This window comes from Rhinopithecus roxellana, chromosome 1, assembly GCF_007565055.1.
Source record: "Rhinopithecus roxellana isolate Shanxi Qingling chromosome 1, ASM756505v1, whole genome shotgun sequence".
NCBI lineage: Eukaryota > Metazoa > Chordata > Mammalia > Primates > Cercopithecidae > Rhinopithecus > Rhinopithecus roxellana.
This window is the reverse complement of record NC_044549.1, coordinates 187,110,737-187,123,143: the sequence shown is the minus strand read 5'-3', so window position 1 is coordinate 187,123,143 and position 12,407 is coordinate 187,110,737. Positions and strand designations below refer to the sequence as shown.

The 12,407-nt window shown below is 43.9% G+C and overlaps 1 protein-coding gene and 1 pseudogene across 6 annotated transcripts in view; one reads left to right on the top strand and one right to left on the bottom strand.

The window, feature by feature from the left end:
• PIK3CB (phosphatidylinositol-4,5-bisphosphate 3-kinase catalytic subunit beta) overlaps positions 1-12,407 on the top strand; it is a 190,269-nt gene that overhangs the window by 28,470 nt on the left and 149,392 nt on the right. For 4 of the 5 annotated variants that reach the window (XM_030934620.1, XM_010366748.2, XM_030934609.1 and 1 more), the window contains exon 2: positions 11,041-11,145. The exons of the other annotated variant lie outside the window; for it this stretch is intronic. The gene's annotated coding sequence lies outside the window, so the exon portion shown is untranslated. The remainder of the gene's footprint in view (positions 1-11,040; positions 11,146-12,407) is intronic. 5 annotated transcript variants of the gene reach the window in all.
• LOC104665060 lies at positions 380-891 on the bottom strand (annotated as a pseudogene). Its single transcript, XR_748357.2, has one exon. The product of XR_748357.2 is annotated as a 10 kDa heat shock protein, mitochondrial pseudogene (transcript).

Genomic DNA, 12,407 nt, shown 5'->3' with positions numbered 1-12,407 from the left:
CCGGAGTGCAGTGGCACGATCTCTGCTTATTGCAAGCTCCGCCTCCCAGGTTCACGCCATTCTCTTGCCTCAGCCTCCCGAGTAGCTGGGACGACAGGTGCCTGCCACCACGCCCGGCTAATTATTTTGTATTTTTAGTAGAGACGGAGTTTCACCGTGTTAGCGAGGATGGTCCTAATCTCTTGACCTCGTGATCCGCCCACCTTGGCCTCCCCAAGTGCTGGGATTATAGGCGTGAGCCACCGTGCCCTGCCATGCTGAGTTTTCTAAAGGCTACTTACAGTATACTTTGGAAAGAAATTGTAAAATTAAGAATTCTTAAGCAGTTGCCTCTTGCATTTAGTGATTTAGATTTACATTTTAGCTTATTTTACAGCGATTTTGTTCTTTTTTTATCATTAGTTTATTATAAAAGAGAAATATGGAAATTATTTACATGATGAAAAATTTCAGAACTTCAGTGGAATGGGCAGCCTCATGTTGATGCCATTTCAATAGTGACTTATTTCAGTCTACGTACTTTCCAAGAATGTCACCATCTCTAAATAGGAAATAATCCTTGTCATCTAGAACTACTTTGGTGCCTCCATACTCTGGCAGAAGAACTTTATCTCCAACTTTCACGCTAACTGGTTGAATCTCTCCACCCTGTCCTTTAGAACCCGATCCAACAGCGACTACTGTTGCTTGCAATACTTTTCCTTGAGATTTTTCTGGAAGCATAATGCCTTCTTTGGTTACAGTTTCAGCAGCACTCCTTTCAACCAATACTCAGTCAAAGAGTGGAAGAAACTTTCTAAACGCTTGTCCTGCCATGAGTCCCTCCGCCTCAGACTCGTACTCTGCTCTAGTGTAGCGCCGCAAGGAGAGACTCGTGGTCCGGCCCTGGCGACACGTCGATTTTGTTCTTAAGAGTTGTTAAGAATATCAGATGAGAATAAAAACATCGTTGTGTCCACTTAATTTAAAAGCCATAGTTTCCAGACTTTTTGCTCTTGTTTTTTTTGAGACAAGATCTCACTCTGTTATTCAGGCTGAGTGCAGTGGCATGATCACGACTCACTGCAGCCTCAACCTTCTTGGGCACAAGTGATGCTTCCACCTCAGCCTCCTGAGTAGCTGGTACTACAGACATGTGCCACCTTGCCTGGCTGATTTTTTTTTTTTTTTTTTTCTGAGATGGAGTTTTGCTCTGTCTCCCAGGCTGGAGTGCAGTGGCGTGATCTTGGCTCACTGCAAACTCCATTTCCTGGGTTGATGCCATTCTCCTGCCTCAGCCTCCCGAGCAGCTGGCACTACAGGTGCCCACCACCACACCTGGCTAATTTTTTTTGTATTTTTGGTAGAGACAGGGTTTCACTGTGTTAGCCAGGTTGGTCTCGATCTCCTGACCTCGTGATTCACCCACCTCAGCCTCCCAAAGTGCTGGGATTACAGGCGTGAGCCACTGCGCCCGGCCGCCTGGCTGATTTTTAATTTTTTTGTAGCGAGGGGCTCTTGCTCTGTTGCCCAGGCTGGTCTTGAACTCCTGGGCTCAAGCCATCCTCTTGCCTTGGCCTCCCAAAGTGCTAGGATTATAGGTATGAACTACCATGCCTGGCCTGTTTTTTAAAATAAAATATTAATGTATTTTTTCTCTATAAGAGGTCAAGTGATTTGTGAGGTTACTTCTTTTTTTATTTTTAAAAACATTTTTTTATTTTTTGTAGAGGTGGAGTCTTGCTATGTTGTTCTGGGCTCAAGCAGTCCTTCTGCCTCAGCCTCCCAGAGTGCTGGGATTATAAGTGTGAGCCACTGCACCTGGCCTGTAAAGTTGCTTCTATACCTATTTTCTTATCTAGAAGATGTGGAAACAGTATTAACCTGTTTGTAAATTATCTAACAATAATTGAATGCTTTGCTGTGTTGATGTGGGCCTCCAGTGAATTGATTCTGGTCAAAATTCACACCTTTGGAATGTCAAATTTATTCTCCTGAGAGCCTGGAGCTTTCCTAGATAGACGAGCCACAGAGACTTTCTGAAAATCAAGGTAGAGAGCTAAGCATTTTAGAGCTTCATGTTGTGTTTGAGAATGGAGGCCCAGAGAAGGAGGCCATCAGCTCCAGTGACTTCCCTAGTGCCTTTGTGGTAAAACTCAGCATAGAATTTTCCCTTCACGCCTGAGCCTCTTCCAAGAGCTTCTTTTGTGTCTTGGCTTGTATGACACCTTGCCTCCGCCTCATCCCAGGACTTTTCTGCAAAAGGAATTCTTTTCCCTTGGCCCAAGTGCTGCTTCAGATATCCAATTAATGAACAATCTAGATATATTTGTTAAGCATCAAGGTACTGGGCCACGTGTAATAATAAGCAAGAGAGGCAAATGTGTGTCCTGTGTTCAGTAATGCTATCATGTTGTTGTTTACTTGGATTGGGAGGATGGGGGTCATTCGTATAAATGGAAAGAGGCATTGATTTAAAAACTAATGCAAATAAAGACAGGAAAATGTGTTTTGTCATATTCTAATTTGACAAAATTTAAAATATACATAAGTTTCATAAGTTGAGGATACTTGTTTATGTTCTTTCTTAGTCATGCAGTCTCTGGTACTCTCCCTGCCTTGATACCACCTCCCTTCCCAACCTTTTTAAAAACAGTGGTTTAATTGTCTGCTTGCAGAGGTGGATACTTTTTATTCTGGTGGAAGACTAGAGCAGTGGGTGTTTGTTTACAGTTTAAGATGCCCTTTAGGATCTGCTTTCCTTGTTCCCTCAGGGCTAAACTTCCTGAAAAGGTCTGATCTAATGTGGTCATACCAGGTTTGACAGTATCTTTTATTCTACTTCTGACATTGCTGTCAGTTTATCTAAGATTTTTCTTTTGTACATTTCTTTTAGCTAAAGAGTTGGCCATGGGAAACTCCGCTTTATTCACATACACCTTTATATTAATATATTAGAGTGTGTGAATATTTTCCTATATCCAACATGTATTGAGAGGATATGTGTTGTGTGCTGTATGAGGCACTGGGGATGCAAAGTTGAAGAAGGTTCATGGCTCATGGTTTTAGTTTTAGGAAACTTCAAGAGAGACTGGCAAATGAACAGATAATTCTGATATGTTGGGGTAAATACAAGTGATAGATATAGATCCTATCTAGGGTATTGTGGACCACAGAGTAGAGCAGGATTGGTACTCAAAATACAGTATGGGGACCCTGAGAGGTCCCTGAGCTCTGGAAGGTCCAAACTCTTTTTTTTTTTTTTTTTTTTTTTTTGAGACGGAGTCTCGCTCTGTCGCCTAGGCTGGAGTGCAGTGGCGCAATCTCAGCTCACTGTAAGCTCTGCCTCCCGGGTTCACGCCATTCTCCTGCCTCGGCCTCCTGAGTAGGTGGGACTACAGGTGCCTGCCACCACGCCCGGCTAATTTTTTTGTATTTTTAGTAGAGACGGGGTTTCACCATGTGAGCCAGGATGGTCTCGATCTCCTGACGTTGTGATCCACCCGCCTCAGCCTCCCAAAGTGCTGGGATTACAGGCGTGAGCCACTGCGCCTGGCCGTAACTTTTTTTTTTAAATAACAATACTAACATTATTTGACCATTTTTCTCTCTTTTTTTTCCCTCACAAATTAATAATGGAGTTTTCCACAGGCAAGGTAACTTGTAATATCTTAATAGAGATGAGAATCCCTCCCTCCCACCCTCTTTCCCTCCTTTCCTTTCCTCCTCTTTCCTTTCCCCTTTCTGCTTTCCCCCTTCCCTTTTCTTTCTTTCTTTCTTTTTTCTTTTTTCTTTTTTTTGAGATGGAGTCTCTGTCACACAGGCTAGAGTGCAGTGGTGCGATCTCGGCTCACTGCAACCTCCACCTCCTGGGTTCAAGCAGTTCTCCTGCCTCAGCCTCCCGAGTAACTTGGATTATAGGCGCCCGCCACCATGTCTGGCTATTTTTTTTTTTTTTTTTTTTTTGGTATTTTTAGTAGAGACAGGGTTTCACTATGTTGGCCAGGCTGGTCTTGAACTCCTGACCTCGAGTGATCCACCCACCTCGACCTCCCAAAGTTCTGGGATTATAGGTGTTTAGTCACTGTGCCTGGCCCCCCTTTTCTGTCATTCTTTCTTTTTCTTCTTTTTTGTTTTTGTTTTTAGAAACAGGATCTTGCTTCTTTGCCCAGGCCGGAGTTCAGTGGCACCATCATAGTTTACTGCAGCATTGAACTATGTTCAGGTGATCCACCCACCTCAGCCTCCCAAGTGGCTAGGATTACAGGTGTGTACTAACACACCCAGCTATTTTTTTCTTTCTTTCTTTCTTTTTTTTTTTTTTTTTTGAGACAGAGTCTTACTCTGTTGCCAGGCTGGAGTGCAGTGACCCAATCTCAGCTCACTGCAACCTCTGCCTCCCGGGTTCAAGTGATTCTTCTGCCTCAGCCTCCCAAGTAGCTGGGACTACAGGCATGTGCCACCATGCCCGGCTAATTTTTGTGTTTTTAGTAGAGACAGGGTTTCACCATGTTGGCCAGGATGATCTCTTGACCTCCTGATCCCCCTGCCTTGGCCTCCCAAAGTGCTAGAATTACAGGTGTGAGCCACTGCGCCCGGCTAATTTTTTAGTTTTTTTTTTTTTTAGAGATGAGATCTGCTATGTCGTCCAGGCTGTCCACCAACTGCTGTGCAGTCCTGCTTCCTTAGCCTCTCAAAGCTTTAGGATTACAGGCATGAGCCACTGCACCTGGCCTGTGACTGTTTTCAACTGTAAACATATACCTGTTCTGTCATTCTTACAACAGTTGAATATGGGTAATTTTATCCATTTAATGCATTGATAATGGCTGTGGCATGATCCAGAAGCACACAGTGAACATAAAATGGGGAGGCTCTGATATTTGATACAAATTACTATGGTACAGCTGCTCATTCCTGTGTAGATTATTGTTATTTTAAAAATAATACTCTTGGCCGGGCGTGGTGGCTCACGCCTGTAGTCCCAGCTCTCAGGGAGGCAGAGGCGGGAGGATAGCTTGAGCCCAGGAGTTCGAGACCTGCCTGGGTAATACAGCGAGACCCCATTCTCCACAAAAAGGAAAAAAAAAAAAAAAAAAGACAACAAAAAAATAATACTCTTGCTATATCACCTCGTTTCATTATTATGGGTACCTGTTCTACTTGCTTTTTTGACTTCTCATTTCATTTTTACTGTGTCTAGAGAATTTGTTAGAAGTCTTACCCCTAATTACCTGTTTGAGAATAGGTAAACTTTTATTGAACTTACTGTAATAAGTGGGCTACATCCTACATAATAAATTGAGTACGAAGAAAGGGCATGGGGGATTTTTAAAAATGCATCCTGAATCTGTTCTGTTTTAGTGTAAAATTTATATGTACGTGATTTTGAAATAATTGAGAATTAATAGAAAAGTTAAAAAATAGGCCGGGCACAGTGGCTCACACCTGTAATCCCAGCACTTTGGGAGGCCTAGGTGGGCAGATAACCTGAGGTCAGGAGGTCCAAGACCAGCCTGGCCAACGTGGCAAAACCCTCTCTCTACTAAATCTACAAAAATTAGCTGGGCGTGGTGGCAGACACCTGTAATCCCAAGTACTTAGGAGGCTGAGGCGGTAGAATCACTCGAACCCAGAAGATGGAGATTGCAGTGAGCCAAGATCGCACCACTGCACTCCACCATGGGTGACAGAGTGAGACTCCATCTCAAAAATAATAATAATAGAGTTGTAGCTGGGTACAGTGGCTCAAGCCGGTAATCCCCGCACTTTCAGAGCCTGAGGTGGGAGGATTGCTTGAGCCCTGGAGTTTGAGACCAGCCTGGACCACATAGTAGACCCCATCCCTACAAAAAGAAAAAAAAAGTGCTGAGTGTGGTGGCGCACGTCTATAGTCTCAGCTACTCAAGAGGCTGAAGTGGGAGGATCCCTAGAGTCCAGGAGGTCAAGGCTGCAGTGAGCCATGATTGCACCACTACACTCCAGCTTTGGTGACAAAGACTCTGTTTAAAAAAAAAAAAAGTGTCATGGGTTAAAAGTTATCCTTAAGATTTTTCTTTTTTTTTTTTTTCTTTTTCTCTCTCTCTTTTTTTTTTTTTTTTTGAGACGGAGTCTCGCTCTGTCGCCCAGGCTGGAGTGCAGTGGCCGGATCTCAGCTCACTGCAAGTTCCGCCTCCTGGGTTTACGCCATTCTCCTGCCTCAGCCTCCCGAGTAACTGGGACTTCAGACGCCCGCCACATCGCCCGGCTAGTTTTTTTTGTATTTTTTTTTTTTTTTTTTTTTGAGACGGAGTCTGGCTCTGTCGCCCAGGCTGGAGTGCGGTGGCCGGATCTCAGCTCACTGCAACCTCCACCTCCCAGGTTCACGCCATTCTCCTGCCTCAGGCTCCCAAGTAGCTGGGACTACAGGCGCCCGCCTCGTCGCCCGGCTAGTTTTTTTTTTTTTTGTATTCTTTAGTAGAGACGGGGTTTCACCGTGTTAGCCAGGATGGTCTCGATCTCCTGACCTTGTGATCCGCCCATCTCGGCCTCCCAAAGTGCTGGGATTACAGGCTTGAGCCACCGCGCCCGGCCTTTTTTGTATTTTTTTTAGTAGAGACGGGGTTTCACTGTGTTAGCCAGGATGGTCTCGATCTCCTGACCTCATGATCCACCCGTCTCAGCCTCCCAAAGTGCTGGGATTACAGGCTTGAGCCACCGCGCCCGGCCTCCTTAAGACTTTTCTATTCTCCAGTAGAAATATTTATATTAATAAATGAGAATTGTGATTATTAATAAATATTATAAAGATGATAAAGTAATGTGGTAGATAATGACCTAGGTTGCTATCTTGACTGTGAGACTGTATAGAATGCCTCTTAGAAGAGGTAACTTTGAGTTAAAACATAAATGTTATGAAGTGGCAGAAGACCTGGAGGCAGCACATTGCAAATAGAAAGAACAGCATGTACAAGAGCCCTACATTAGGAACAAAATGTGAGGAAGAGAAAATATACCAGTAAGGCTAGAGAGTAGTTGAATGAAGAGGAAAGCAGATGAGGTCAGGGCCTGGCATGTTGGCTTATGCCTGTAATCCCAGCACTTTGAGAGGCTGAAGTGGGTGGATTGCTTGAGCATAGGAGTTCAAGACCAACCTGGGCAACATGGCAAAACCCTGTCTCTGCAAAAAATAACAAAAAGTAGGTAGGCATGGTGGCACATGCCTGTAGTCTTAGCTACTAGGGAGGCTGAGGTGGGAGGATCCCTAGAGACTAGGAGGTTGAGGCTGCAGTGAACAGTGATCATGCCGCGGCACAACAGGCTGGGTGACAGAGCAAGACACTGTCTCAAAAACAAACAAAAAAACAAGAAAAGAAAAAAGATGAGGTTAGTTGTAGACAGGTACCAGTTCATATAGGGTAGGTCATTTTTAATATCATGTAGGGTCTTAGTAGTTCATAGTTGTAATGCAGGTAGGGTTACAGCAGGAAGCCTTTGGAAGGTTTTAAGCAGATCACTCCAGTGATCTGATTTATGCTGTACAAGGTATTCTGGTTGATATGGTGCACATTAATTGTAGAGGTAAGATTTGACTTGGGAGGCTGAGGTGGGCCTATCACAAGGTCAGGAGTTCAAGACCAGCCTGGCCAATATGGTGAAACCCCATCTCTACTAAAAACACACACAAAAAATAGCTGGGTGTGGTAGCAGGCACCTGTAATCCCAGCCTCTTGGGAGGAGAATTGCTTGAATCTGGGAGGCAGAGGTTGCAGTAAGCTGAGATCGCACCACTGCACTCTAGCCTGGGCGACAGTGAGACTCAAAAAAAAAAAAAAAGGTAAGATTTGAAGCAGAGACGCAGAGTTGGAGGGTGTTCGAACAGCATAGCCTCAGCCTCCCGAGTAGCTGGGATTATAGGCATATGCCACCACGCCCAGCTAATTTTTGTATTTTTAGTAGAGATTGGGTTTCGCCATGTTGCCCAGGCTGGTCTTGAACTTATGGGCGCAAGTGATCCTCTGGCCTCCCAAGTAACTGGATTACAGGCTTACATCTCTGTGCCTGGCTTGGTGAGACTTTTGTTCAGAAGAGACAGGAGGATTTGTATAGCTAGAGGAGAAAAAGTTGACCCTGACCCTGAGAGAAGCAACATGGAATTATGGAGAAAATATCCTTTTTCAAGGGGACTAGTGTTAGAGATCTTGGGTTGATGACTTTAGTGAGGTGGGCAGTGCTAAGGTCTTAGTTCCAGAGATGGTAAAAGAATAGGTCCTGTTATTGTGTGTTTGTGTTGATGGTATTTAGGCCCTATTTTGGTTCATTTATTTACTAATCTGTGTATTGTAGTAATAGATTATCCTGGAGTTACAAATACTTCTAAATACAAAAAAACACTGGAAAATCTCTTTCCCACCTATATCCCTCAGCAGCCCTGTTTCTATTCACACCATTCCTCCAACACTCCACCCCACCCAGGAAACTATTGTTCAGTTTCTCATGTAACCGTCTAGAGTTTCTTTATATAAATAAAGACAATAAAAATGCAGATTCTGGGTCCAGCGCAGTGGCTCACGCCTGTAATCCCAGCACTTTGGGAGGCCGAGGTGGGTGGATCACAAGGTCAGGAGTTCAAGACCAGCCTGACCAACATGGTGAAAACCTGTCTTTACTAAAAATACAAAAATTAGCCAGGCTTGGTGTTGCGTGCCTGTAATCCCAGCTACTTGGGAGACTGAGACAGGAGAATCACTTGAACCTGGGAGGCAGAGGTTGCAGGAGCCGAGATCACGCCACTGCACTCCTGCATGGGCAACAGAGTTAGACTCCGTCTCAAAAAAAAAAAAAAAAAAGGCATGGTGGTTCACACCTGTAATCCCAGCACTTTGGGAGGCCAAGGCAGGCGAATCATGAGTTCAGGAGATCGAGACCATCCTGGCTAACATGGTGAAACCCCGTCTCTACTGAAAATACAAAAACTTAGCTGGATGTGGTGGCAGGCGCTTGTAGTCCCAGCTACTCGGGAGGCTGAGGCAGGAGAATGGTGTGAACCCGGGAGGCGGAGCTTGCAGTGAGCCAAGATGGCGCCACTGCACTCCAGCCTGGGTGACAGAGCGAGACTCTGTCTAAAAAAACAAAACGACAACAACAACAACAACAACAAAAAAAACAAAAAATACAGATTCTGGCCAGGTACAGTGGCTTGGGCATGTAATCTCAGAACTTTGGGAGGCCGAGGCAGGCGGATCACTTGATCCCAGGAGTTCAAGACCAGTCTGGGCAATGTGGTGAAACCGTCTCTACAAAATATACAAAAATTAGCCGAGCGTGGTAGTGCACCTCTGTAGTCCCAGCTACTTGGGAGGCTGAAGTGGAGGATCATCTGAGGCCGGGCAGGTCTAGGGTGCAGTGAGCCGCTATTGTGCCACCACACTCCAGCGTGGGCAACAGACTGTCTCAAAAACAAAAACAAAAACAGATAAATAAATAAATAACTACAGATTCTTGTTTCTTTCTATCTTTACCCTACAATCCACCAATCTCAAAGGTAGCATATTATAGCTGTTATTTCACAAATTGGTTTTCCCACCTTCCCCCTTGCACAGGGTGTTTTTCACTCAAGAGTAGAGATTTACACAGACAGTCTTTCCATAGAGTATATAGGATTTTTTTCTTTTCTTTCTTTCTTTTTTTTTTTTTTTTTTGAGACAGGGTCTATTTCTGTTGCCCAGGCTGGAGTGCAGTGGTGCGATCTTGGTTCACTGCAGCCTGGGCCTCCTGGATTCAAGTGATCTTTCTACCTTGGCCTCTGAGTAACTGGATCACAGGCACATGCTTCCACTCCTGACCCTGGATTTTATTTTTAGGAGTAGTTTTAGGTTCACAGCAAAGTTGAGCAGGGGTACAGAGAGTTTTCACATACACCCATTACCCTACACAGTCATAACCATACCCACACATACATAGTCTCCCCCGCTATCAACATCCTGAATAAACAAGTTTGTTATTTTTGAGTTCACCAATTTTCTTACTTTTGGAAAAACAATCAGCTTAATGTACTTTGAAATTGTTCTGAAATTTGTTTTATAATGTTCCTCTCATTTAAAAAATTCCTCTTCATCAAAAGACACCTTAAAGAAAGTGAAAACATGCCGCACATTTTGGGAAAAATAATGGTAGTATATGTAATAGGGAATTAGTGTCCTAACCAGGGCTGGCTTCATGGGTGTGCAATCTGTGCAGTCACGCAGGACCCCTCATTTAGATGGTCCCTGTGCTTAGTTTATTGGTAAGCTGTCACTGTCTTGAAATTCTTAATTTTTGAAAAAGTAGCCCAACATTTTTATTTACTTATTTTAAAATGTTTTTATGGTGAAAAATTTATATTTGGAATTTGCCAGCTGAACTCAGTTTAAGTTATTCCAGTTTTGTTGGCAACATTCAAAGCATCATAGCCAGGAATCTGTTGAACATATGCCTTCTCTCTGTCAGACCCGATCCTGTGTTGACCTGGGCCATGTCAGTATCCAAGAGCTTCTTCACAGCTTGTTTGATCTGGCGCTTGTTGGCTTTGACATACACAACTAATGCAAGTGTGGTGTGGTCTTCCATCTTCTCATTGGTCAGGGTTAAGCCTGTTTTTCTTGGAAGTGCTCTTCCTAGGATATTTTGGCTGCAGCGTCTTGGGGCAGCCTGAAGGTGGGTAGCATGTAGATATCTTTCAGCAGTGTGGTTTTGGCTTTGAAGCCTTTGTTTTGGCTTTAGCTTTGGGAGGGGCAGGGCTTCCTTTTTCTCTTTGTTGCCATCTTGGTGAAAAGGCCTCACATTTTTATTTTGCACTGTGCTCTGCAAATTATGTTGTCTGTCCTGGTCCTGAATATATAAAGCCTAATAATTAGAAAAATCCAATCCAGTAAGAAAATGGCCAAAATCTGAGAGCAAAGATCTTCAACCTCTTTAGATCTTCAACCTACATATTTTAAAAAGTGTAGCATTAACAAGCGATTACATATATAAGTAATAAAATTTACCTGACTTAATTTAGCCCATTTAGATTAATACTTTTGTCTTCAACCTTTTTTGTAGTGTATGTTTTAACTGGAAAAAGTCTTCCATGAAAACGTCACTTTTAAAAAATAAGTAATGCCATCTGTTTTCCTAAAAGACTGAAATGGGGGTGATCATTCTTAGGTAAGTATCCAATTTTGTATTTGTACTTATTTATATATTGGTTAGAGTATAAATCTTTTTTTTTTTTTTGAGGTGGAGTCTTGCTGTGTTGCCCAGGCTAAAGTGCGGTGGTATAATCTCAGCTCACTGCAACCTCTGCCTCCTGGTTTCAAGCAATTCTCCTGCCTCAGCTTCCTGAGTAGCTGGGATTACAGGCACATGCCACAATGCCTGGCAAATTTTTTTTGTATTTTTAGTAGAGATGGGGTTTCACCTTGTTGGCCAGGCTGGTCTTGAACTCCTGACCTCAGGTGATCCGCCCACCTCGGCCTCCCAAAGTGCTGGGATTACAGGAATGAGCCACAGCTCCCAGCAGATTATAACTCTTTTAGTTAACCTATATAGTAGGGAGTGGGAGTGGGGGGATGCTGGGTCTTGTTTAAAGATAGTCTGTTATGGAGGATTATGTTTCCTACAGAGTTAAGAACAGAGCTTCATGAAGCAGAGAGGAGGGTCAGTAGTGTTGAAAGCTCTTTAGGCAGGTTAGTTGAAAACTGAAGAAACTTTTGGATTTGGCATTTAGGAATTCATTGATGATCCCAGCAGGGGCCATTTCAGGAGGCTGTTTATGGCTGAAAATCAGCTTGCAATGGAGTGAAGAGTAAAGAGGAGGTGATAAAATCTGAATATTTCAGCTAATTTATTTATTAAACCCGTATGTAATATAGCTGTAGCCATCACTTCCTTAAGCACTGGAGTTATAATTAGGGTAACCATATATCTGGTTCAAATCTCCTATAGATCAATTAATGCCCAGTTATTTTTATTTTTATTTTTTTGAGACAGTCTCACTCTGTCACATAGGCTGGAGTGCAGTGGCATGATCTTGGCTCACTGCAACCTCTGCCTCCCATGTTCAAGTGATTCTCCAGCCTCAGCCTCCCGAGTAGCTGGGATTATAGGCATGTGCCATCATGCCCAGCTAATTTTTGTGTTTTTAGTAGAGACAGGGTTTTACCATGTTGGCCAGGCTGATCTCGACCTGCTGACCTCAGGTGATCTGCCCGCCTCAGCCTCCCAAAGTGCTGGGATTACAGGCATGGGCCACCGCGCGGGGCCTTTTTTTTTTTTTTTAAAGACAGAGTCTTGTGCTCTGTCACCCAGGCTGGAGTGCTGTACTGTAACCTTGGCACACTGCAACCTCAACCTCCCGGGTTCAAGTGATTCTCCTGCCTCAGCCTCCCAAGTAGCTGGGATTACAGGCGGCCACCACTATGCTCGGC